The 25,735-nt window shown below is 40.6% G+C and overlaps 3 non-coding genes across 3 annotated transcripts; 2 read left to right on the top strand and 1 right to left on the bottom strand.

The window, feature by feature from the left end:
• Positions 1–14,753: 14,753 nt before the first annotated feature.
• TRNAM-CAU (transfer RNA methionine (anticodon CAU)) lies at positions 14,754–14,826 on the top strand. Its single transcript has one exon. It is a non-coding gene; the product is annotated as a tRNA-Met (tRNA).
• A 1,980-nt stretch (positions 14,827–16,806) lies between these two features.
• On the bottom strand, positions 16,807–16,878 carry TRNAE-UUC (transfer RNA glutamic acid (anticodon UUC)). Its single transcript has one exon. It is a non-coding gene; the product is annotated as a tRNA-Glu (tRNA).
• A 2,532-nt stretch (positions 16,879–19,410) lies between these two features.
• TRNAM-CAU (transfer RNA methionine (anticodon CAU)) lies at positions 19,411–19,483 on the top strand. The gene has a single exon. It is a non-coding gene; the product is annotated as a tRNA-Met (tRNA).
• The last annotated feature ends 6,252 nt before the right edge of the window (positions 19,484–25,735 follow it).

The following is a 25,735-nucleotide window of genomic DNA, read 5'->3' as shown; positions in this document are numbered from 1 at the left end:
TATCCCCTCATGTTCTGTCTTGTGTTAATGCCACATCACTATATGCCACATCATCCCTCCCACCTCACTCAAATGTAGATATAATAGCAGAGATACGTAAGTTCTAATCAGTTGTGTATTTGTGAAGTCTTTGAAAATGTAATAAGTTTTACGAAACGCGCCCGTGTCGCGTCAGACTAGAAATAAAAATGAATTTTGGAGAAGTGATTTTTGATTTACCTCCAACAGTGAAGCGTAATGTACGAAAGATTGAGAAAATTCGTGTTAGAATTATTAATCTTACTTTTTCGGTCATATTTAATAATATATGTCTACAGGAAAGACTGCTACCAAAATATACTAATATATATATATATATATATATATATATATATATATATATATATATATACATATATATATATATATATATATATATATATATATATATATATATATATATATATATATATATATATATATATATATATATATAACTGAAAACTCACACCCCAGAAGTGACTCGAACCCATACTCCCAGAAGCAACGCAACTGGTATGTACAAGACGCCTTAATCCACTTGACCATCACGACCGGACATAATGAGGTGATAGCCGAGGCTATTTGAACCATCCCACCGCTGGCACTCGGATAGTAATCTTGGGCATAGCATTTTACCAAATCACCTCATTCTTTGGGGCACACGTGAGGAACACAAATGCGAACAAGCCTGAATGGTCCCCAGGACAATATGCAACTGAAAACTCACACCCCAGAAGTGACTCGAACCCATACTCCCAGAAGCAACGCAACTGGTAAGTACAAGACGCCTTAATCCACTTGACCATCACGACCGGACATAATGAGGTGATAGCCGAGGCTATTTGAACCACCCCACCGCCGGCACTCGGATAGTAATCTTGGGCATAGCATTTTACCAAATCACCTCATTCTTTGGGGCACACGTGAGGAACACAAATGCGAACAAGCCTGAATGGTCCCCAGGACAATATGCAACTGAAAACTCACACCCCAGAAGTGACTCGATCCCATACTCCCAGAAGCAACGCAATTGGTATGTACAAGACGCCTTAATCCACTTGACCATCACGACCGGACATAATGAGGTGATAGCCGAGGCTATCTACATACCAGTTGCGTTGCTTCTGGGAGTATGGGTTCGAGTCACTTCTGGGGTGTGAGTTTTCAGTTGCATATTGTCCTGTGGACCATTCAGGCTTGTTCGCATTTGTGTTTCTCACGTGTGCCCCAAAGAATGAGGTGATTTGGTAAAATGCTATGCCCAAGATTACTATCCGAGTGCCGGCGGTGGGGTGGTTCAAATAGCCTCGGCTATCACCTCATTATGTCCGGTCGTGATGGTCAAGTGGATTAAGGCGTCTTGTACATACCAGTTGCGTTGCTTCTGGGAGTATGGGTTCGAGTCACTTCTGGGGTGTGAGTTTTCAGTTGCATATTGTCCTGGGGACCATTCAGGCTTGTTCGCATATATATATATATATATATATATATATATATATATATATATATATATATATATATATATATATATTAGTATATTTTGGTAGCAGTCCTTCCTGTAGACATATATTATTAAATATGACCGAAAAAGTAAGATTAATAATTCTAACACGAATTTTCTCAATCTTTCGTACATTTCTTTTCACTGTTGGAGGTAATTCAAAAATCAATTCTCCAAAATTCATTTTTATTTCCTAGTCTGACGCGACACATGAGCGCGTTTCGTAAAACTTATTACATTTTCAAAGACTTTACACATACACAACTGAATAGAACTTACATATCTCCGATTTGTTTATATCTACATTTGAGTGAGGTGGATGGGGTGAGGTGGTATTTAATAGGGTATTAATTTCATCAACACAAGACAGAACACGAAACAATGGGTATTTGAAATGGAAGTGATTGTAGAAAGCCTATTGGTCCATATTTCTTGATGCTTCTATATTGGAGCGGAGTCTTGAGGTGGGTAGAATATAGTTGTGCATTAATTGGCTGCTGATTGCTGGTGTTGATTTCTTAATGTGCAGTGCCTCGCAAACGTCAAGCCGTCTGCTATCGCTGTATCTATCGATGATTTCTGTGTTGTTTACTAGGATTTCTCTGGCGATGGTTTGGTTGTGGGAAGAGATTATATGTTCCTTAATGGAGCCCTGTTGCTTATGCATCGTTAAACGCCTAGAAAGAGTTGTTGTTGTCTTGCCTATATACTGGGTGTTTTGGAGCTTACAGTCCCCAAGTGGGCATTTGAAGGCATAGACGACGTTGGTCTCTTTTAAAGCGTTCTGCTTTGTGTCTGGAGAGTTTCTCATGAGTAGCCTGGCCGTTTTTCTGGTTTTATAGTAAATCGTCAGTTGTATCCTCTGATTTTTGTCTGTAGGGATAACGTTTCTATTAACAGTATCTTTCAGGACCCTTTCCTCCGTTTTATGAGCTGTGGAAAAGAAGTTCCTGTAAAAATAGTCTAATAAGGGGTATAGGTGTTGTGTTAGTTGTCTCTTCAGAGGTTGCATGGCGTTTCACTTTCCTTCTTATGATGTCTTCGACGAAACCATTGGAGAAGCCGTTGTTGACTAGGACCTGCCTTACCCTACAGAGTTCTTCGTCGACTTGCTTCCATTCTGAGCTGTGGCTGAGAGCACGGTCGACATATGCGTTAACAACACTCCTCTTGTACCTGTCTGGGCAGTTGCTGTTGGCATTTAGGCACATTCCTATGTTCGTTTCCTTAGTGTAGACTGCAGTGTGGAAACCTCCGCTCTTTTCCATGACTGTTACATCTAGAAGGGGCAGCTTCCCATCCTTTTCCATCTCGTAAGTGAAACGCAGAACGGAACTCTGCTCAAATGCCTCCTTCAGCTCCTGCAGATGTCTGACATCAGGTACCTGTGTAAAAATGTCGTCAACATACCTGCAGTATATGGCCGGTTTCAAGTTCATGTCGACTAAGACTTTTTGCTCGATGGTACCCATGTAGAAGTTAGCAAACAGGACACCTATGGGAGAACCTATGGCGACCCCATCTACTTGCTTATACATGTGCCAATCCGAGCTCAAGAAGGGTGCCTCTTTAGTACAAGCTTGGAGTAGTTTCCTTAGGATATTTTCTGGTATGTGAAGAGGAGTACATATATATATATATATATATATATATATATATATATATATATATATATATATATATATATATATATATATGTATATATATATATATATATATATATATATTATTAAATATGACCGAAAAAGTAAGATTAATAATTCTAACACGAATTTTCTCAATCTTTCGTACATTACGCTTCACTGTTGGAGGTAAATCAAAAATCACTTCTCCAAAATTCATTTTTATTTCTAGTCTGACGCGACACGGGCGCGTTTCGTAAAACTTATTACATTTTCAAAGACTTCACAAATACACAACTGATTAGAACGTATCTCTGATTTTATATCTACATTTGAGTGAGGTGGTAGGGGTGATGTGGCATTAACACAAGACAGAACAGGAGGGGATATTAATAGGGTATTAAAAGTATCAACACAAGACAGAACAGAAACAATGGGTATTGAATAGAAGTGTTTGTAGAAAGCCTATTGGTCCATATTTCTTGATGCTTCTATATTGGAGCGGAGTCTTGAGGTGGGTAGAATATAGTTGTGCAATAATTGGCTGTTGATTGCTGGTGTTGACTTCTTGATGTGTAGTGCCTCGCAAACGTCAAGCCGCCTGCTATCGCTGTATCTATCGATGATTTCTGTGTTGTTTACTAGGATTTCTCTGGCGATGGTTTGGTTATGGGAAGAGATTATATGTTCCTTAATGGAGCCCTGTTGCTTATGCATCGTTAAACGCCTAGAAAGAGATGTTGTTGTCTTGCCTATATACTGGGTTTTTTGGAGCTTACAGTCCCCAAGTGGGCATTTGAAGGCATAGACGACGTTAGTCTCTTTTAAAGCGTTCTGTTTTGTGTCTGGAGAGTTTCTCATGAGTAGGCTGGCCGTTTTTCTGGTTTTATAGTAAATCGTCAGTTGTATCCTCTGATTTTTGTCTGTAGGGATAACGTTTCTATTAACAATATCTTTCAGGACCCTTTCCTCCGTTTTATGAGCTGTGGAAAAGAAGTTCCTGTAAAATAGTCTAATAGGGGGTATAGGTGTTGTGTTAGTTGTCTCTTCAGAGGTTGCATGGCTTTTCACTTTCCTTCTTATGATGTCTTCGATGAAACCATTGGAGAAGCCGTTATTGACTAGGACCTGCCTTACCCTACAGAGTTCTTCGTCGACTTGCTTCCATTCTGAGCTGTGGCTGAGAGCACGGTCGACGTATGCGTTAACAACACTCCTCTTGTACCTGTCAGGGCAGTCGCTGTTGGCATTTAGGCACATTCCTATGTTTGTTTCCTTAGTGTAGACTGCAGTGTGGAAACCTCCGCCCTTTTCCATGACTGTTACATCTAGAAAAGGCAGCTTCCCATCCTTTTCCGTCTCGTAAGTGAAACGCAGCACGGAACTCTGCTCAAATGCCTCCTTCAGCTCCTGCAGATGTCTGACATCAGGTACCTGTGTAAAAATGTCGTCAACATACCTGCAGTATATGGCCGGTTTCAAGTTCATGTCGACTAAGACTTTTTGCTCGATGGTACCCATGTAGAAGTTTGCAAACAGGACACCTAGGGGAGAACCCATGGCGACCCCATCTACTTGCTTATACATGTGCCCATCCGGGCTGTTGTTCACTCTCCTAAATCTGGGCATAAACTGTCATGTTATGTCCAGACCGAGTGAAATGGCCCGGAAAGTAGAGTTGGAAATTCTGTTGGACGACATATTCGACCTCGAGACACAAAAGAAGGTCACTACCAAAGATACCTTACAAGCAGAACTTATTGCAGAAGGAGGAAAGAATCGAGGCAACTACAGAAGCACCATACTGTCCCCCGAGCTTAAAGCGGCAGCTAAAAGCCTTCGTGAGAACAAGGAGATAGTTGTCAGGAGAGGTGACAAGTCGCCAATATATGTCATTCTTAAAACAAGACGAATATCTGGCGAAAATGAACATCATACTCTCTGACCAAACTAAGTTCCAAAGGGTAACGAAGGACACTACAGCCGAATTAAAAGCAAAGGTCAACAAACTGATCGAAACTGTAAACGCCAAGAAATCCGGACTCCACCTGCGAAAGATCATTGGGGAATATAAACCTGGATATGTGTATGGAAATGTCAAGACGCACAAGCCTGGAAACCCACTTCGGCCAATCATTAGCCAGATACCCACACCCACGTGCAGACTGGCAAAGCGACTCAACGGCCTGCTGACTCCTTATGTTCCTTGCGCCTTCAGCCTGAAGTCTCCAAAGGAATTTGTGGACTTACTGCGGGGCACACGGGCCACAGGGATAAGAGCCTCGTTGGACGTAGAATCGCTGTTTACCAACGTACCTGTGGACGAGACAATCGGAATGATAGCCGACAGAGTGTATCGTGATCCAGCCTGTACTCCTCTTGACATGCCAGAAAGTATTCTGAGGAAACTACTCCAAGCTTGTACTAAAGAGGCACCCTTCTTGAGCCCGGATGGGCACATGTATAAGCAAGTAGATGGGGTCGCCATGGGTTCTCCCCTAGGTGTCCTGTTTGCAAACTTCTACATGGGTACCATCGAGCAAAAAGTCTTAGTCGACATGAACTTGAAACCGGCCATATACTGCAGGTATGTTGACGACATTTTTACACAGGTACCTGATGTCAGACATCTGCAGGAGCTGAAGGAGGCATTTGAGCAGAGTTCCGTGCTGCGTTTCACTTACGAGACGGAAAAGGATGGGAAGCTGCCTTTTCTAGATGTAACAGTCATGGAAAAGGGCGGAGGTTTCCACACTGCAGTCTACACTAAGGAAACAAACATAGGAATGTGCCTAAATGCCAACAGCGACTGCCCTGACAGGTACAAGAGGAGTGTTGTTAACGCATACGTCGACCGTGCTCTCAGCCACAGCTCAGAATGGAAGCAAGTCGACGAAGAACTCTGTAGGGTAAGGCAGGTCCTAGTCAATAACGGCTTCTCCAATGGTTTCATCGAAGACATCATAAGAAGGAAAGTGAAAAGCCATGCAACCTCTGAAGAGACAACTAACACAACACCTATACCCCCTATTAGACTATTTTACAGGAACTTCTTTTCCACAGCTCATAAAACGGAGGAAAGGGTCCTGAAAGATATTGTTAATAGAAACGTTATCCCTACAGACAAAAATCAGAGGATACAACTGACGATTTACTATAAAACCAGAAAAACGGCCAGCCTACTCATGAGAAACTCTCCAGACACAAAACAGAACGCTTTAAAAGAGACTAACGTCGTCTATGCCTTCAAATGCCCACTTGGGGACTGTAAGCTCCAAAAAACCCAGTATATAGGCAAGACAACAACATCTCTTTCTAGGCGTTTAACGATGCATAAGCAACAGGGCTCCATTAAGGAACATATAATCTCTTCCCATAACCAAACCATCGCCAGAGAAATCCTAGTAAACAACACAGAAATCATCGATAGATACAGCGATAGCAGGCGGCTTGACGTTTGCGAGGCACTACACATCAAGAAGTCAACACCAGCAATCAACAGCCAATTATTGCACAACTATATTCTACCCACCTCAAGACTCCGCTCCAATATAGAAGCATCAAGAAATATGGACCAATAGGCTTTCTACAAACACTTCTATTCAATACCCATTGTTTCTGTTCTGTCTTGTGTTGATACTTTTAATACCCTATTAATATCCCCTCCTGTTCTGTCTTGTGTTAATGCCACATCACCCCTACCACCTCACTCAAATGTAGATATAAAATCAGAGATACGTTCTAATCAGTTGTGTATTTGTGAAGTCTTTGAAAATGTAATAAGTTTTACAAAACGCGCCCGTGTCGCGTCAGACTAGAAATAAAAATGAATTTTGGAGAAGTGATTTTTGATTTACCTCCAACAGTGAAGTGTAATGTACGAAAGATTGAGAAAATTCGTGTTAGTATTATTAATCTTACTTTTTCGGTCATATTTAATAATATATGTCTACAGGAAAGACTGCTACCAAAATATACTAATATATATATATATATATATATATATATATATATATATATATATATATATATATATATATATATATATATATATATATATATATACATATATATATATATATATATATATATATATATATAACTGAAAACTCACACCCCAGAAGTGACTCGAACCCATACTCCCAGGAGCAACGCAACTGGTATGTACAAGACGCCTTAATCCACTTGACCATCACGACCGGACATAATGAGGTGATAGCCGAGGCTATTTTAACCACCCCACCGCCGGCACTCGGATAGTAATCTTGGGCATAGCATTTTACCAAATCACCTCATTCTTTGGGGCACACGTGAGGAACACAAATGCGAACAAGCCTGAATGGTCCCCAGGACAATATGCAGCTGAAAACTCACACCCCAGAAGTGACTCGAACCCATACTCCCAGGAGCAACTCAACTGGTATGTACAAGACGCCTTAATCCACTTGACCATCACGACCGGACATAATGAGGTGATAGCCGAGGCTATTTGAACCACCCCACCGCCGGCACTCGGATAGTAATCTTGGGCATAGCATTTTACCAAATCACCTCATTCTTTGGGGCACACGTGAGGAACACAAATGTGAACAAGCCTGAATGGTCCCCAGGACAATATGCAACTGAAAACTCACACCCCAGAGGTGACTCGAACCCATACTCCCAGGAGCAACGCAACTGGTATGTACAAGACGCCTTAATCCACTTGACCATCACGACCGGACATAATGAGGTGATAGCCGAGGCTATTTGAACCACCCCACCGCCGGCACTCGGATAGTAATCTTGGGCATAGCATTTTACCAAATCACCTCATTCTTTGGGGCACACGTGAGAAACACAAATGCGAACAAGCCTGAATGGTCCCCAGGACAATATGCAACTGAAAACTCACACCCCAGAAGTGACTCGAACCCATACTCCCAGGAGCAACGCAACTGGTATGTACAAGACGCCTTAATCCACTTGACCATCACGACCGGACATAATGAGGTGATAGCCGAGGCTATTTGAACCGCCCCACCGCCAGCACTCGGATAGTAATCTTGGGCATAGCATTTTACCAAATCACCTCATTCTTTGGGGCACACGTGAGGAACACAAAAGAATGAGGTGATTTGGTAAAATGCTATGCCCAAGATTACTATCCGAGTGCCGGCGGTGGGGTGGTTCAAATAGCCTCGGCTATCACCTCATTATGTCCGGTCGTGATGGTCAAGTGGATTAAGGCGTCTTGTACATACCAGTTGCGTTGCTCCTGGGAGTATGGGTTCGAGTCACTTCTGGGGTGTGAGTTTTCAGTTGCATATTGTCCTGGGGACCATTCTGGCTTGTTCGCATTTGTGTTCCTCACGTGTGCCCCAAAGAATGAGGTGATTTGGTAAAATGCTATGCCCAAGATTACTATCCGAGTGCCGGCGGTGGGGTGGTTCAAATAGCCTCGGCTATCACCTCATTATGTCCGGTCGTGATGGTCAAGTGGATTAAGGCGTCTTGTACATACCAGTTGTGTTGCTCCTGGGAGTATGGGTTCGAGTCACTTCTGGGGTGTGAGTTTTCAGTTGCATATTGTCCTGGGGATCATTCAGGCTTGTTCGCATTTGTGTTCCTCACGTGTGCCCCAAAGAATGAAGTGATTTGGTAAAATGCTATGCCCAAGATTACTATCCGAGTACCGGCAGTGGGGTGGTTCAAATAGCCTCGGCTATCACCTCATTATGTCCGGTCGTGATGGTCAAGTGGATTAAGGCGTCTTGTACATACCAGTTGCGTTGCTCCTGGGAGTATGGGTTCGAGTCACTTCTGGGGTGTGAGTTTTCAGTTGCATATTGTCCTGGGGACCATTCAGGCTTGTTCGCATTTGTGTTCCTCACGTGTGCCCCAAAGAATGAGGTGATTTGGTAAAATGCTATGCCCAAGATTACTATCCGAGTGCCGGCGGTGGGGTGGTTCAAATAGCCTCGGCTATCACCTCATTATGTCCGGTCGTGATGGTCAAGTGGATTAAGGCATCTTGTACATACCAGATGCGTTGCTCTTGGGAGTATGGGTTCGAGTCACTTCTGGGGTGTGAGTTTTCAGTTGCATATTGTCCTGGGGACCATTCAGGCTTGTTCGCATTTGTGTTCCTCACGTGTGCCCCAAAGAATGAAGTGATTTGGTAAAATGCTATGCCCAAGATTACTATCCGAGTACCGGCGGTGGGGTGGTTCAAATAGCCTCGGCTATCACCTCATTATGTCCGGTCGTGATGGTCAAGTGGATTAAGGCGTCTTGTACATACCAGTTGCGTTGCTCCTGGGAGTATGGGTTCGAGTCACTTCTGGGGTGTGAGTTTTCAGTTGCATATTGTCCTGGGGACCATTCAGGCTTGTTCGCATTTGTGTTCCTCACGTGTGCCCCAAAGAATGAGGTGATTTGGTAAAATGCTATGCCCAAGATTACTATCCGAGTGCCGGCGGTGGGGTGGTTCAAATAGCCTCGGCTATCACCTCATTATGTCCGGTCGTGATGGTCAAGTGGATTAAGGCGTCTTGTACATACCAGTTGCGTTGCTCCTGGGAGTATGGGTTCGAGTCACTTCTGGGGTGTGAGTTTTCAGTTGCATATTGTCCTGGGGACCATTCAGGCTTGTTCGCATATATATATATATATATATATATATATATATATATATATATATATATATATATATATAATATATATATTGTTGGGGTTTCTCTCTCTTCACTCTAGTCGGGGGTGAGCAATAGTTATGCTCAAGGTCACTCACCGTAGCCCTGCGGGTCTTCACTCGATCCTCACGGCGCCACTGCACGCCAGGAGAGTCTCCCAGTCAATCTTAACGGCCTCTTATTAAGAAAGAGTGAGAACACGACTCGTTCACTTGACTGTCGTGTGCCCTCCCCAACAATCGGGCTCTACGGTTAACCACAAGGTCGCCAACTGGTGTTTTTGGTGGCCAGTAACACCATCAGTGGACTGGTGGAATTAGTGGTAGCCTTGGGAAGGTCACACTCAAAAGATCAGGAATCAGGCAGGTACTTATTGTTATCACTCAATGCTTTCAGTATAATGTAGCCACAAGATCAATGGAGGAGATGATAAAAACACAAAGGTAATTTTGTATTTTACTTAAAATGTATGAATGATGTTACAAGGCCAGACAATAATCAATAAATCAACTGATCCTGACGCGGCCGGTAATTCCCACGAATAGTTTGCGATCACTAGGGGGCAACACCTCCCCCTCCTCATCAAGTGTCAAGAACAGCTAATCGCCTGGCCCCCCGCGCGGAAGCTCTTTGCTTGTTTTCTAGATTCACGCGCGCTGTTTCTTTAAATTCTCCAATATTACTATGAACTCGCACACACGATATTGGCTACAATAAACCGTATTACTTAGTTACACTGTACTCAGGCTCAAACAGTCTTTTCTACAATCAATGCTACAATGACTCACTGTAATGATCTTACACTGTTATTCATCCAACAATATATTATGAAATATTAACACTGGAGTTTTCAGTACTTTCTCTCGTGGGCGATAAAGCAATAATTCACTGTACTCACAAACGACTTATCACTGCATGAACATAGCATATATAATGTAGATACATCAAATATCAATACATGGAAAATAAATGGTTTCTGGGCACACAGCCTAACTTTCAAATACTGGCATAATATTATATATAATTTACCACTATATGTTCATATCAAAATCTATAGAAAGATATACACAACACAGTAAATTTATCACTTGTTCCTGGTGCCTGTACACACCAATAATCAACATGAATATTACAAGTACTCTTGATAGTACTGTCTAGCACACTGGTGCTTTACCATGACATGGGTGAGACTTGCTCACGACATATAAAATCCTCAGGCTAGATAATATAGCCGAATAACATAGCTAACTATAGGGGAATGGGGAGGGAACTAGAAACACCTACTTCACCCTATCCTCCGATGAGAGTCGAGATGTAGCTCCTGGTCCTCGTGTCGGGAACGCCCCCACACTACACGTCGTCGTGTCCTACCAGAGCCTCTCGTCGTCCCACCGTTTAGCGCGTCGTCTCCGTGCCTCCTCACTGCAGGTCCTTCCTCCTTCTTGACTTCTTGAAGGTTGGAGTCGGTCTCCTGGCCGTCGTCTTCTCCCAGCAACGGCTGTCGCCTACGTCTCAGCTACAGTCGTCCGGTTTCCCCAAATAGTCCTCTCTTCCTCGGCTACCCAGTGGCTCTGTCAGCCACTACGCTGTCACGAACTGGTGAATTGCCACAGACGTCGCATACGTCACTGCTCGGCTTCACTGCTTCTTGCACAGCACCTGACTGGAGCACTTGTTGCTCAAATAACCATCAATTCCCTCTTCTGGTTCAACACATGAACTAGGGAAGACTTCTCAGAGTACTGGCGGACTTCAGGTGACGCGTAAATCCACGGGAGCGGGAAACAACTGTCCAACTGACAGGACCAACCGTCGCACGTCCGACCTCTATGACGTGTCGTGTCTGACTGATGGCGCCAGCTCGGCGCGCTGGCCGGACCCCCTTCCTTCGTGACGTCACTTTTGCCACGGGAGGTTTTCATTGGCTCCCGGTGCCACATTGCTGTCGGTGACCAATCCGGGGCCACTGACGTCACACGGTTTTGGCGGGAGATCAGGGAGGCAAGCACCATCTTGGCTCCCTAAAGGGCCTAAACCACAGGCCAAAATATTACTATTTCACAAATTTCTCGGCTCTCCGAGAACACTTCACTCTCTCCCATATATCAAATTGTAGCCTGCAACGTAGAGAACGCTTGGGAAAAGTAGACATGACTCTTACTGCAGGCGTGGGAGAATTATAAGGGGGGGGAACTCCGTCACAATAGAATATATATATATATATATATATATATATATATATATATTCTATATAAAGAATAGAAAAGAAAAGAAGTACTAGAAGAAAGAAAGAAAATAAAATAAAGAGTACTCAGAGAAGACCTTGTGGTTCCTCACTGAACACTTTGATATTTTCTTCTCCTACCACCCCTATTCTTTTGGTATGTGTGTATATTTATCTAACTTTATTTGAAAATGTCATTACACAAAAAAAGTTACAATATTGATTACATGCAGGGTACACGGCTGCTTGTCACAAGTTGAACAGCTCCTCCAGCTCCTCAAATGGCGGGCAGGAACCATGGATGCAGTGAGCATTTCCTCTCTGGATTGTCACACTAAGGCGCTGAAAAAAAACTGGCAGCTCTAGGGTCTCTAGTTGTTTCGATTAGCTTAGACCCCAACTCCTTCAAAAAGCTAGCAGCACTTTTACCCCAGGCACCAAGTGTCTCTGAGGCAATGGGGACAAAATTGTAGTGGTGCTCAAGGTCTCTGTATTTACGTGACTTTGCCGCTTCCCGGTGATTGGCAGCTCCTCCTGCTTGTGTAGCACTGAAGTCAACATAGGTATTGGCTAAAGTTGAAACGCAAGTGTAGTCCCACACCAACTCTCTACCATTCTTCCAGGGTTTCACCGTGATTCTGTCTGGGCGACCGACAGGCTCATCAGAGTTGCGGGACATTAGGTAACGGGGCTCTCTCTCTGCTGGACAACCGGCTGTGGTAAGGCTTCTCCTAATAATGTCATTGACCTCGTTGTGTCTTGCATGCCATCCTCCTTTCCTTTGGCAGAGAAAGCCATGTCGGCCTCTGCCTCGCTGCAAATACACCTGTATTCGGTGTGGATTGGGGCAGCGAGGCAGAGAGCCACGGCAATTCGGAGGGCCTGCGGTGTGAGACGGGTGCCGGTTGCTGACATTGGGGTTGCTAATCGGAAATCACCTGCATGGGGAGCTGCTACAGCTCTAAGTCAGGCAGTGTCATGTGGTGTTGTCACAGCATCTTGGTCGGCAATGGGGCGATCCCAGCTGGATTGCTTATGGGCTTCAGAAGGCGGTGGTTGGGGTGCTGGTCCTGCGAGAGAGACCCATTTGGTTGTGCAGTCTGTGAAGCTGGGATCATGTACCCCTGCCTGTTGAACTAGGTGCTCAGGTAGGATTTCCTTCACCAAGTTGTCAGACCCCACTGAAGAGGACAGGAACGCTGGTACAGCAATGTGTGTTGCTGTGCGCACGCTAAGGCCCCCGAGTCTGACAGGAAGGGAGGCCTGTTTCCACTGTGAAACGCTGAGGGAAAGATTGAGGGCTTTTTCTAGTGTTGATTTCAGCAAGCTGTCGTACTCTTGTAATTTAATATTGTTGAAAGATGGCGAACATCTTAGAAAGTAGGTCAGCCTGGGGAGGGACAAGCATCTTGTGATGAGGTAAAGTGCATCATGAGCATCGATGTCTTCAATCCTCTCGTTCATCCTCTTCAGGTCAGTGATCTTCTTAACGTGATATATATATATATATATATATATATATATATATATATATATATATATATATATATATATATATATATATATATATATATATATATATATATATATATATACATATATATGTCGTACCAAGTAGCCAGAACGCACTTCTCAGCCTACTATGCAAGGCCCGATTTGCCTAATAAGCCAAGTTTTCATGAATTAATTGTTTTTCGACTACCTAACCTACCTAACCAAACCTAACCTAACTTTTTAGGCTAACTAACCTAACCTAACCTATAAAGATAGGTTAGGTTAGGTTAGGTAGGGTTGGTTAGGTTCGGTCATATATCCATGTTAATTTTAACTCGAATAAAAAAAAATTGACCTCATACATAATGAAATGGGTTGCTTTATCATTTCATTAGGAAAAAATTTGAGAAAATTTATTTATTCAGGAAAACTTGGCTTATTAGGGAAATCGGGCCTTGCATAGTAGGCTGAGAAATGCATTCTGGCTACAAGGTACGACATATATATATATATATATATATATATATATATATATATATATATATATATATATATATATATATATATATATATATATAAAATAAGTATTAGAGGTATTTGTTAAATAATTGATCAAAAGCACGAATGATTTACTAAGATGTTTTAGTCAATTTAACTGAACGAAGATTAGATTGGTTACGAGAGCATTCAAGTGACAGGTAAGAAGAGAGAATGCCATTAGTTAATTACGAAAGGGAAAGTTTGACATTTTGTTAATGACTGCTCACAAGTAACCCTTTACACCTAATTGTATTTAGTGGATGGGTTCTGCTGTTTATGTACTCATTAGTTTAAGGGTACTTTTTCATCATGAAGATGTCACAGTTTTATAGCAGATGGACAAGGAATTCTTTTTTAGACATGTTATTCCTCTTTTTTTTTTTTGCTTTTCTATTTCAATAGGGCTGATAACTTCTTTTCCCATAAAAGTTGGAAGAAAGGTATTGATGATGATGATTTAAACATTCAATAATATTGATTACTTTGAAGGCAGAGAGGCAAGAGGGCTATATTTATCACACTGTAAGTATTGGAAAACAGCTGTAAGTCTCTCGGGTACAGTGTCTCTGGTGGACACTATAATTATACATAGAAAGTTTATCCTGGAATAAAATTTTTATTCTATTCCCCTTTTCATACTTTTAATATAACTTTTAAGCTTACATGATACATGCATAGCCTCGATGGCGCAGTAGGCAGCGCGTGAGTCTCATAATCTCAAGGTCGTGAGTTCGATCCTCGCTCGGGGCACTAGTTTTCGGAAACAATTGCTTGAGATTGTAAATGTAAATCTAAGTATTACTTGGCTTCCTGGATTCGAGTATCTTACCCACTGGCCTACATGTAGCTTAAAGCTTAAGGACCAAACTTAAGATAGAAAAAATACAGTAGATATGAATGCATGTGTAACTAAGTTACTAAAGAATCTAATGCAAACTCTGCTAAGGAGTCTCTAATGCAAAACATATTTAAGTAACGTTCAATTAGCAGAGAATCAACGTTATCAATGTTTATATTCTCCATTATATCCACAACGCTTGTCCAGCTTTGTCCTGGTGTAAGGGTTTCATAAAATTAATTAAGGTACACAAATGGTTAGACGAACATTATTATAAAACTACTTGTATATAAAAAAAACCGATGCGCTTCAAACAAGGGAAAAATTGAAACAGATTTTATAGTGCAGAGTGTTCTTCCTTCTGTACGGTTATTTACACTCTACCCGGGTGTCTGAACAGTGGATTGCAAAGTAGGAAAATAGCATTTTTGGCTCTCTGTTAAATTTGTCCCTATTTAAGAGCTTTGTGGATTAATTGAAGCGTTGCTTAATAATAACGAGGATATGCACTAAATAAAATCTTGTTGCTTCTTCTCTGCATGTCGCCTTCTTCTGATTATCACTTACTTTCTTGTTTTCTTTCTCTCATTCTTCCTTTCGATGCCCAACAACTTGGGATGGATGGTAGAGCGATGGTCTCGCTTCATGCACGGAGACCATTCCATCCCCACCCACTTCCCATCCAAATCCTTATTCTTGTCCCCTTCCAAGTGCTATATAGTCGTAATGGCTTGGTGCTTATCCCTGATAATTCTCTCACTCCTACTCTCGGTCTCTCTCGTGGCTTATTACAGCTTAAGTGGTACTGTTTGGAGCTTGTAAGTGTGAGAATAACAGTCGTGATTAAAATTAACAACAGGAAAAGCTATTTTCAGAGATATGTCAACAAATTTTAATAATTAATCAAAATGTTTCCCTTGCTAGAATCCTAACCGAGGTTTCCGGGGGAAAAGCGTGATGACTTACCCACTGGAACCCTTGGGACAATGATGATGATGAAATATATCTTTTACTTATTTCCATTGTACATACAATGTTGGAAAACTGTCTAGCAGAGTGAACGAACACAGATGTACAGATGTGGTTATTGGTAATCCTGAAGAAAACGAGAACAATCTAACCTCCAAAAAAATTGTAATAGAGATAGAAAAAATGTGAATGATATGTATCTAAAAAAGTTTTCTTATTATCTCACTCTCTTTTATCTTTCAGGCGGCATAGATCAATCAATCTTTCTATCAAGAAAGACATAGATCAATTTTCTATCAAGATAGCTATCTACCTATACGCTTGTCTGTCTGCCTATCAATCCTGCACTATTTGCATCTCGTTTTCTTATAACAATACCCAAATAAATATATGATTCACTCGAAGGGAGGAGTATAGGTATCACTTGCTGTAATATGCCTTGATGTCATAATATGCAGCATATATAAAATGCTTTGTTGACGTAATATGTAGTATGCAATTGTCATTAAATAACTTGACGGTGTTGTACGCATGCGTCATAATATCACTTGGTGTCGTGGAATGTAGTATGCAAACTTCATAATAAGCCATGAAGACATATTATTTAATAATAAGCCTTGATACCAATGTTTGTAGTACGCAGTTGTTATAATAAACATTAATGACGTACTTTCAAGTCCGCCAGTGCCATAGCATGTTTTGGTGGCTAAGGATGCAGTCGGCAAGTATAATAATATGACTTTATGGGATAGTAAGCAGGCCGAAACTGACATAATTTCCCTTGATGACAAACAATGTGTCTTGTTAATCTACGTCTTGGTGGTGGAGAGCGTTTCTTAATTTCACAGCCGTGAGTTAGATCCTCCTTCCAGGCCGCTCCTGAGCGAAAGAAACAAAATCATGTATTATTAGTTTTAAATCATTTCCCATGCCGGGAATCGAACCCGGGGCTCCTGGGTGAAAGCCAGGTATCCTAGCCACTAGACCACATGGGATACTGATTATCATGCTTGGGCAATTAGCATACAAAACAATGTAGACCTTAAAATAAAAATCACAACTGAATTCCAAATTATGTTGCTTAGGGTTATTTTATTTTATTTTACTCCTGAACAATGCCCATTTTCTCTAATAGACAAATTGTTAAACACAAGATCAAAACAAGTAGGGAGTACTGCAGAAGGCAATGGACCATTACTAGGTAGTTCCTGTTTAAATTTGCCTCCACTTGCCCATGAACATATTCAATCTATCAAGAACAGTTTCTGAAACTGGTAAGAAATCTTAAAACCAAATGAAAAAAGGTAAAGGCAAATAGGAACCACGTTATCGGGGTAGGAAGAGACAATCCTAAAGATTGTTTTGATTAGAAATATGAAACATTAGGAAGACTGGTCTACTGAAAGCTGAGACTGGCGAGGTAACTAACAATGACAAAGAAACCGGTGGTATTATAAACAAGTATTTTGTCTCTATTCACTAGAGATATCTATACTAGTAAAGTGCCTCAGGGTCCTATTTGCGACATCTGTTGTTTACAATATGCATGAATAATTAAAAACACAGGCTCGAAAATAAACAATTTACAGGTTTACATTCTCTAGTAAGAAGTGGTGACATTAATGAAGTGTAAATTAATGAAAGGATAGAAGAAAGGAGATGTAAAGAAATCTTTAAATACATCAAGGCAAAATAGAACAAGAAACAATACATATAAATTAAATAAGTTTAGATGAAGGTAAAATCAGGTTAACTAATAGTTCAGAAAAGAATTGTTGATTTATGGAACAATTTCCTGAACAAATCGCTGGATTGATACAGCGTAGATTAGCTTTAAAAATGAGTGTGGGGTAGATATTCAGATGCAATGAATAAACCACGAAATAACGTAGTAGAACACAAATAACCCAATCCACTGAGTATATTTAAATCCGTGATTCCTCATGAGGACTAACAGACCTTCTGGACTGCCCTACATTATTATATTCTCATGTTTCTTAAAACCTGTAATGCTATTTGTTTTAATAATGCTAACTTGCAGGCGCTCACCCACAATCCTCATTTAAAACCAGAATATTTCAATATCGCTTTTCAAACGAAAGTGATCAAGCTTAAACAACATCGTTGTGGGTTCTGATCTGTTCTGACGGTATGAAGACCCTGTTCACATCCACCGTAATTTAGTCCCCAAACCCATTTAAAATCTCTGATCATATTTCCCCATGTCATGCATCGCTCTAGCGAGTGTGTATTAAGACACTTCAGTCTTCATAGGAAACCAAATGAAAAGAAAAAAATAATGATCTTACCTTTTAATAATAATAGAAGTTATATACAGGCCACCAAACTTAGACAGAAGAGAAGCAAAGTATCTATGAGATGAAATATCTAAAACCTCTAGATCAGTGATTGTGTTAAGGGCGACTTTAATATTTGTGGAATAGACTGGTTTAACGAAACAGGAAATATCGAAGTAGAATTTTTTTTAAGCAACACATTAAGGAGCCAACGCGAGAAAATAATATTTTTGACTTAGTGTTAAGTAACAGGGAGACACAAATAATTAAATCGAAATAAGGAGTGAGCTAGGGACTAGTGATCAAGTATTATTACTTAGAATTACAAAATGCGATAATGTACTTGAAAGTTGATAAGTTCTTAGAGATTGTAGGGCGTCTTTTAATTAAGTGATGAGAAGAGTATAAATTAATAAAACTTTATAATAAAATTATTGCCTTCATATCAGGGTAACACTCTACAGCATCAAATACCTGATAAGTTCGCTAAACAACTGATGCCTGATAAAAGTTCAGTAAATACCTAATAAAGTCTATATTAGATATAAGGCAACTGCCAGTAAATAGCGAATAAGTAAAACGCGAATTAACCCCAATATGAATTGGTTAAAGAGACTATATTTTCATAATGCAGGTAATATAATATATGAAATATCAGCTGCTAAATAATTTAATATTTTTACAATAAGAAGAGTTCACTTGACTATAGTGTCAAAGCTAACGAGGAACATAATTTAAACAATAGGTTTTAATTATCAAAAGAACCGGAATGAAAACACCTGGCCACAATGGTGGCTCCGGTCTCATCGATACACAATATTACTCTTCACAATCCTTTGACACATATCTCCTAAATATTATTTTTGTATTGTACATTTCATAAAATTTATATTGTTGTTTTCAGCGAGACAACGTTAAAGTCACATTATTTCTATCATCACACTATTATGCCGGATGAGCCACATATCTCATATAGGTCAGCAGACTTCAGGATATTGCTGCTGCTGCTGCTAGGTTTTAGATCCGCTAAAAGTGTCTCTGAGAATTCGCACAACCTTCTGAGCTGAATCAGACCAAGTGAAGAGTAGTCAGAACTATTGACATACCTCGCTTCACTAAGTAATTGAACGGGAGAAAAACTTTTGAATTTTGAGACGATTCTGCTGGAAATGTTCGAGAGGATGGAACAGACTTTATGCCATAGTAGATACCATCAAATGATCGGAATGCGCCTCGGTGGCGCAGCAGGCAGCGCGTGAGTCTCATAATCTCAAGGTCGTGAGTTCGATCCTCACTCGGGGCAGCATTTTCCAGAAAAAAAATTATCGATAATATTACTGATGTAAATGAAACATTCTACTCAACCTGAGATGCAAATCATTACCTCGTAAGTGATTGCAAGATATCTTAAAGTCACCAGACTACATGGACTCCTGATGGCTGCGAAGCAACAAACATAGAAACGAAGGAAACGGAGGAAAGGGTCCTGAAAGATATTGTTAATAGAAACGTTATCCCTACAGACAAAAATCAGAGGATACAACTGACGATTTACTATAAAACCAGAAAAACGGCCAGCCTACTCATGAGAAACTCTCCAGACACAAAACAGAACGCTTTAAAAAGAGACTAACGTCGTCTATGCCTTCAAATGCCCTCTTGGGGACAGTAAGCTCCAAAAAACCCAGTATATAGGCAAGACAACAACATCTCTTTCTAGGCGTTTAACGATGCATAAGCAACAGGGCTCCATTAAGGAACATATATTCTCTTCCCACAACCAAACCATCGCCAGAGAAATCCTAGTAAACAACACAGAAATCATCGATAGATACAGCGATAGCAGGCGGCTTGACGTTTGCGAGGCATTACACATCAAGAAGTCAACACCAGCAATCAACAGCCAATTAATGCACAACTATATTCTACCCACCTCAAGACTCCGCTCCAATATAGAAGCATCAGGAAATATGGACCAATAGGCTTTCTACAATCACTTCTATTCAATACCCATTGTTTCATGTTCTGGCTTGTGTTGATGAAATTAATACCTTATTAAATACCACCTCACCCCATCCACCTCACTCAAATGTAGATATAACCAAAATCGGAGATGTGTAAGTTCTATTCAGTTGTGTATGTGTTAACTAAAGTCTTTGAAAATGTAATAAGTTTTACGAAACGCGCTCAAGTGTCGCGTCAGACTAGAAATAAAAATGAATTTTGGAGAATTGATTTTTGAATTATCTCCAACAGTGAAAAGAAATGTACGAAAGATTGAGAAAATTCGTGTTAGAATTATTAATCTTACTTTTTAGGTCATATTTAATAATATATATATATATATATATATATATATATATATATATATATATATATATATATATATATATATATATATATATATATATATATATATATACATATACATATATATATATATACATATATATACATACATATATATATATATATATATATATATATATATATATATATATATATATATATGTATGTATATATATATATATATATATATATATATATATGTATATATATATATATATATATATATATATATATATATATATACATATATATATATACATATATATATACATATATATATATATATATATATATATATATATATACATATATATATATATATATATATATATATATATATATATATATATATATATATACATATATATATATATATATATATATATATATATATATATATATATATATATATATATATATATATATATATATATATATGTTACAACATATCACCTCACCCAAATGCAGGTACAAAATGAAACCTGTTTAAACTCTGTTTAGTGTTTGCAGCTTATAGTCGTGTGTGTGTGTAAACTAAAGTCTTTGAAAATGTAATAATTTAATACGAAACGCGTTAAAGTGTCGCGTCAGACTAGAAATAAAAATGAATTTCGGAGAATTGATTTTTCAATTACCATCGACAGTGAAAAGAAACATAAGAAATATTGAGAGTATTCGTGTTAGAATTATTAATCTTACTGTTTCGGTCATATATAATTATATATATATATATATATATATATATATATATATATATATATATATATATATATATATATATATATATATATATATATATATATTTCTTTTTCAGCGCCTTAGTGTGGCAATCCAGAGAGGAAATGCTCACTGCATCCATGGTTCCTGCCCGCCATCTGAGGAGCTGGAAGAGCTGTACAACTTGTGACAAGCAGCCTTGCACCCTGCATGTAATCAATATTGTAACTTTTTTTGTGTAATGACATTTTCAAATAAAGTTAGATAAATATACACACATACCAAAAGAATAGGGGTGGTAGGAGAAGAAAATATCAAAGTGTTCAGTGAGGATCCACAAGGTCTTCTCTGAGTACTCTTTATTTTCTTCTCCGAGGCTATGGGTCCCTACACTTGCACCAGAGGTGGTACCCCTTCTATATATATATATATATATATATATATATATATATATATATATATATATATATATATATATATATATATATATATATATATATATATATATATATATATGTCGTACCTAATAGCCAGAACGCACTTCTATGCCTACTATTCAAGGCCCGATTTGCCTAATAAGCCAAGTTTTCATAAATTAATATATTTTCTCTAATTTTTTTCTTATGAAATGATAAAGCTACCCATTTCATTATGTATGAGGTCAATTTTTTTTATTGGAGTTAAAAATAACGTAGATATATGACCGAACCTAACCAACCCTACCTAACCTAACCTAACCTATCTTTATAGGTTAGGTTAGGTTAGGTAGCCGAAAAAGTTAGGTTAGGTTAGGTTAGGTAGGTTAGGTAGTCGAAAAACAATTAATTCATGAAAACTTGGCTTATTAGGCAAATCGTGCCTTGAATAGTAGGCACAGAAGTGCGTTCTGGCTATTAGGTACGACATATATATATATATATATATATATATATATATATATATATATATATATATGTCGTACCTAGTAGCCAGAACGCACTTCTCGGCTTACTATGCATGGCCCGATTTGCCTAATAAGCCAAGTTTTCCAGAATTAATATATTTTCTCTAATTTTTTTCTTATCAAATGATAAAGCTACCCATTTCATTATGTAAGAGGTCAATTTTTTTTTATTGCAGTTAAAATTAACGTAGATATATGACCGAACCTAACCAACCCTACCTAACCTAACCTAACCTATCTTTATAGGTTAGGTTAGGTTAGGTAGCCGAAAAAGTTAGGTTAGGTTAGGTTAGGTAGGTTAGGTAGTCGAAAAACAATTAATTCATGAAAACTTGGCTTATTAGGCAAATCGGGCCCTGCATAGTAGGCTGAGAAGTGCGTTCTGGCTATTAGGTACGACATATATATATATATATATATATATATATATATATATATATATATGTCGTACCTAGTAGCCAGAACTCACTTCTCAGCCTACTATTCAAGGCCCGATTTGCCTAATAAGCCAAGTTTTCCTGAATTAATATATTTACTATAATTTTTTTCTTATGAAATGATAAAGCAACCCTTTTCTCTATGTATGAGGTCAATTTTTTTTTATTGGAGTTAAAATTAACGTAGATATATGACCGAACCTAACCAACCCTACCTAACCTAACCTAACCTATATTTATAGGTAAGGTTAGGTTAGGTAGCCAAAAAAAGCTAGGTTAGGTTAGGTTAGGTAGGTTAGGTAGACGAAAAAACATTAATTCATGAAAACTTGGCTTATTAGGCAAATCGGGCCTTGAATAGTAGGCTGAGAAGTGCGTTCTGGCTATTAGGTACGACATATATATATATATATATATATATATATATATATATATATATATATATATAGTAGTAGTAGGCATCCTTCAGTCTCGGGAGACTATGGAGTTGCGCTCTAGTTGTCAATCCTGGTGCAGCGTCTGGTGTGACTGAAGAGGCCAATCCGAGAGTGGCAGTCCTTCCCACACCGAGCACAAATGAAGTCCGATTCTGGTCTGTCTTCCTGGCTACCGGCTTTCCTTCTCTGTCTCTTTGCCTCCGATTCCTTGGCAAGTGCCTCCTCGAACTTGGTCTGCAGCCAGTGTCTACCATATAGCAAGATAGACGTCCATGGCTTTCAGGTCCCTCTTGCATACGTCTTTGTACCGTAGCTGGGGCTTGCCTGTTGGACGCTTTCCCTGCATCAGCTCTCCATACAGGAGATCCTTGGGGATCCTACCGTTGCCCATTCGCACAACGTGCCCGAGCCAGCGCATTCGTCTCTGTTTCAGCATTGTGTACATGCTGGTGATTCTTGCTCTCCCCAAGACGTTGTTGTTTGTCACCTTGTCCTGCCAGGTGATACCCAAGATGTGTCGAAGGCAGCGCATGTGGTAGGCATTCAGCTGTCTTTCCTGACGGGTGCGGAGTGTCCAAGAATCACTACCATAAAGGAGAGTGCTCAGGACACAGGCTCTGTAAACCTGAATCTTAGTATACTCAGTAAGCCTATTGTTAGCCCACACTCTCTTTGTCAGTTTGGACATGGTAGTAGATGCCTTACCGATGCGTTTGTTTAGCTCCGTATCAAGAGAGAGGGAGTCAGAGATTGTGGAGCCCAGGTACACGAAGTCGTGAACGACTTCCAGTTTGGAATCAGAGATGCCGATGTCAGGTGGGGAGTCCACTCCTTGTCCCATGACTTGTGTTTTCTTCAGACTGATGGTGAGTCCGAAAGCCTGAGAGGCCTCGCTGAAGCGGGTTATATGCCATTGGAGGTCTTCAGCTGAGTGGGCAGTGACTGCTGCGTCGTCGGCAAAAAGGAAGTCGCGCAGACACCTCAGCTGAACGTTCGTCTTGGCTCTCAGCCTGGCGAGGTTAAAGAGCTTTCCATCCGACCTGGTCCAGAGGTAAATACCTTCCGTGCCAGATCCGAAGGCGTGCCACAGCATAACTGCGAAGAAAATTCCGAATAGGGTTGGAGCCAGTACGCAGCCCTGCTTTACTCTACTTTGGATGTCAAAGGCGTCTGATGTTAGGCCATCAAAGACCATGGTGCCCCTCAAGTTCTCATGGAAAGATCTGATGACGCTGAGGAGCCTGGGTGGGCATCCGATCTTGGGGAGGATCTTGAACAGGCCATCCCTGCTGACGAGGTCGAAGGCCTTCGTCAAATCTAGGAAGGCTACGAAGAGTGGCTGCTTCTGTTCCCTGCATTTCTCCTGCAGTTGTCTGAGGGAAAAGACCATGTCCATGGTGGACCTGCCAGTTCTGAATCCGCATTGTGATTCTGGATAGACTCTCTCTGCAAGTACTTGGAGCCTCTTCAATGCAACTCGAGCAAACAGCTTTCCGACAATACTGAGGAGAGAGATTCCACGGTAATTGTTGCAGTCGCCCCTGTCAACTTTATTCTTATACAGCGTGACGATGTTGGCATCCCTCATGTCCTGTGGCACCTCTCCTCCTTCCCAGGAGAGGCAGAGAATTTCGTGCAGCTCCATAAGCAGGCTACCTCTGCAGCACTTCAAGGTCTCAGCAGGAATGCCATCTTTGCCAGGAGCTTCACCAGAAGCAAGGGAGTCTAGGGCATCGCTGAGTTCTTCCAGGGTCGGTTCGCTGTCGAGCTCCATTAACACAGGCAGACACTCAATGGCGCTCAGGGCATCTTCGGTGACCACATTGTCCCTGGCGTATAGCTCAGAGTAGTGCTCGACCCAGCGCTTCAGCTGCAGTGTCTGGTCCTGAATCACCTCGCCAGTGGCAGATTTCAGAGGAGCGGTCTTCCTCTGGATTGGGCCGAGGGCCTGCTTGATGCTGTCATACATTCCCCTTACATTGCCTGTATCCGCTGCAGTCTGTATCTGGGAGCAGAGTTGGAGTCAATAGTTGTTGGCACATCGCCTGGCGCTCTGCTGCACTTTGCAGCGGACGGCCCGAAGGATCTTTGTAGGCTGCCAAGGCGTTTCTCTTCTCTTCGATGACAGGTGTCATCTCTTCCGAGTGAGCCTCGAACCAGTCTGCCGACCTGCTGCTCTTCTTGCCAAAAGTGGAAATGGCAGCGTTGAACACAGCGTCTCTGAAGTGCTCCCATCTTTTACAGGCAGTGACCCCAGCTGGGCCAGGGAGAGCTTCCTCGAGCACGCGTGCAAAATCTTCCTCCTTGTCTTGGTTGCGGGTCTTGGTGGTGTCGATGCGATGTCTGCCCACCTTTTTCGAGTGATGAATCTTCTTTGGTTGCATCTTGACCCTGCTACATACAAGGGAGTGGTCGATGTCACAGACAGCACTCTGGTAGCTACGCGTAATCTTGACGCTGGGTAGATTTGCACACCTGGTAAGAATCAGGTCAAGCTGGTGCCAGTGCTTGGATCTGGGGTGTCTCCAAGATACTCGGTGTTGAGGCTTTGTGCCGAAGAACGTGTTGGTGACACAAAGACCATGAAGGCAGCAGAGTTCTAGCAGACGTTGCCCGTTCTCATTCATCCTATGCCGAATTGACCCAGACAAGTGGGCCAAATGTTGTGCTCG

The sequence above is a fragment of the Procambarus clarkii genome, chromosome 14 (assembly GCF_040958095.1).
Source record: "Procambarus clarkii isolate CNS0578487 chromosome 14, FALCON_Pclarkii_2.0, whole genome shotgun sequence".
Classification (NCBI taxonomy): domain Eukaryota; kingdom Metazoa; phylum Arthropoda; class Malacostraca; order Decapoda; family Cambaridae; genus Procambarus; species Procambarus clarkii.
Note: the sequence above shows the minus strand (reverse complement) of the source record. Positions and strands in the feature narration are given on the sequence as shown.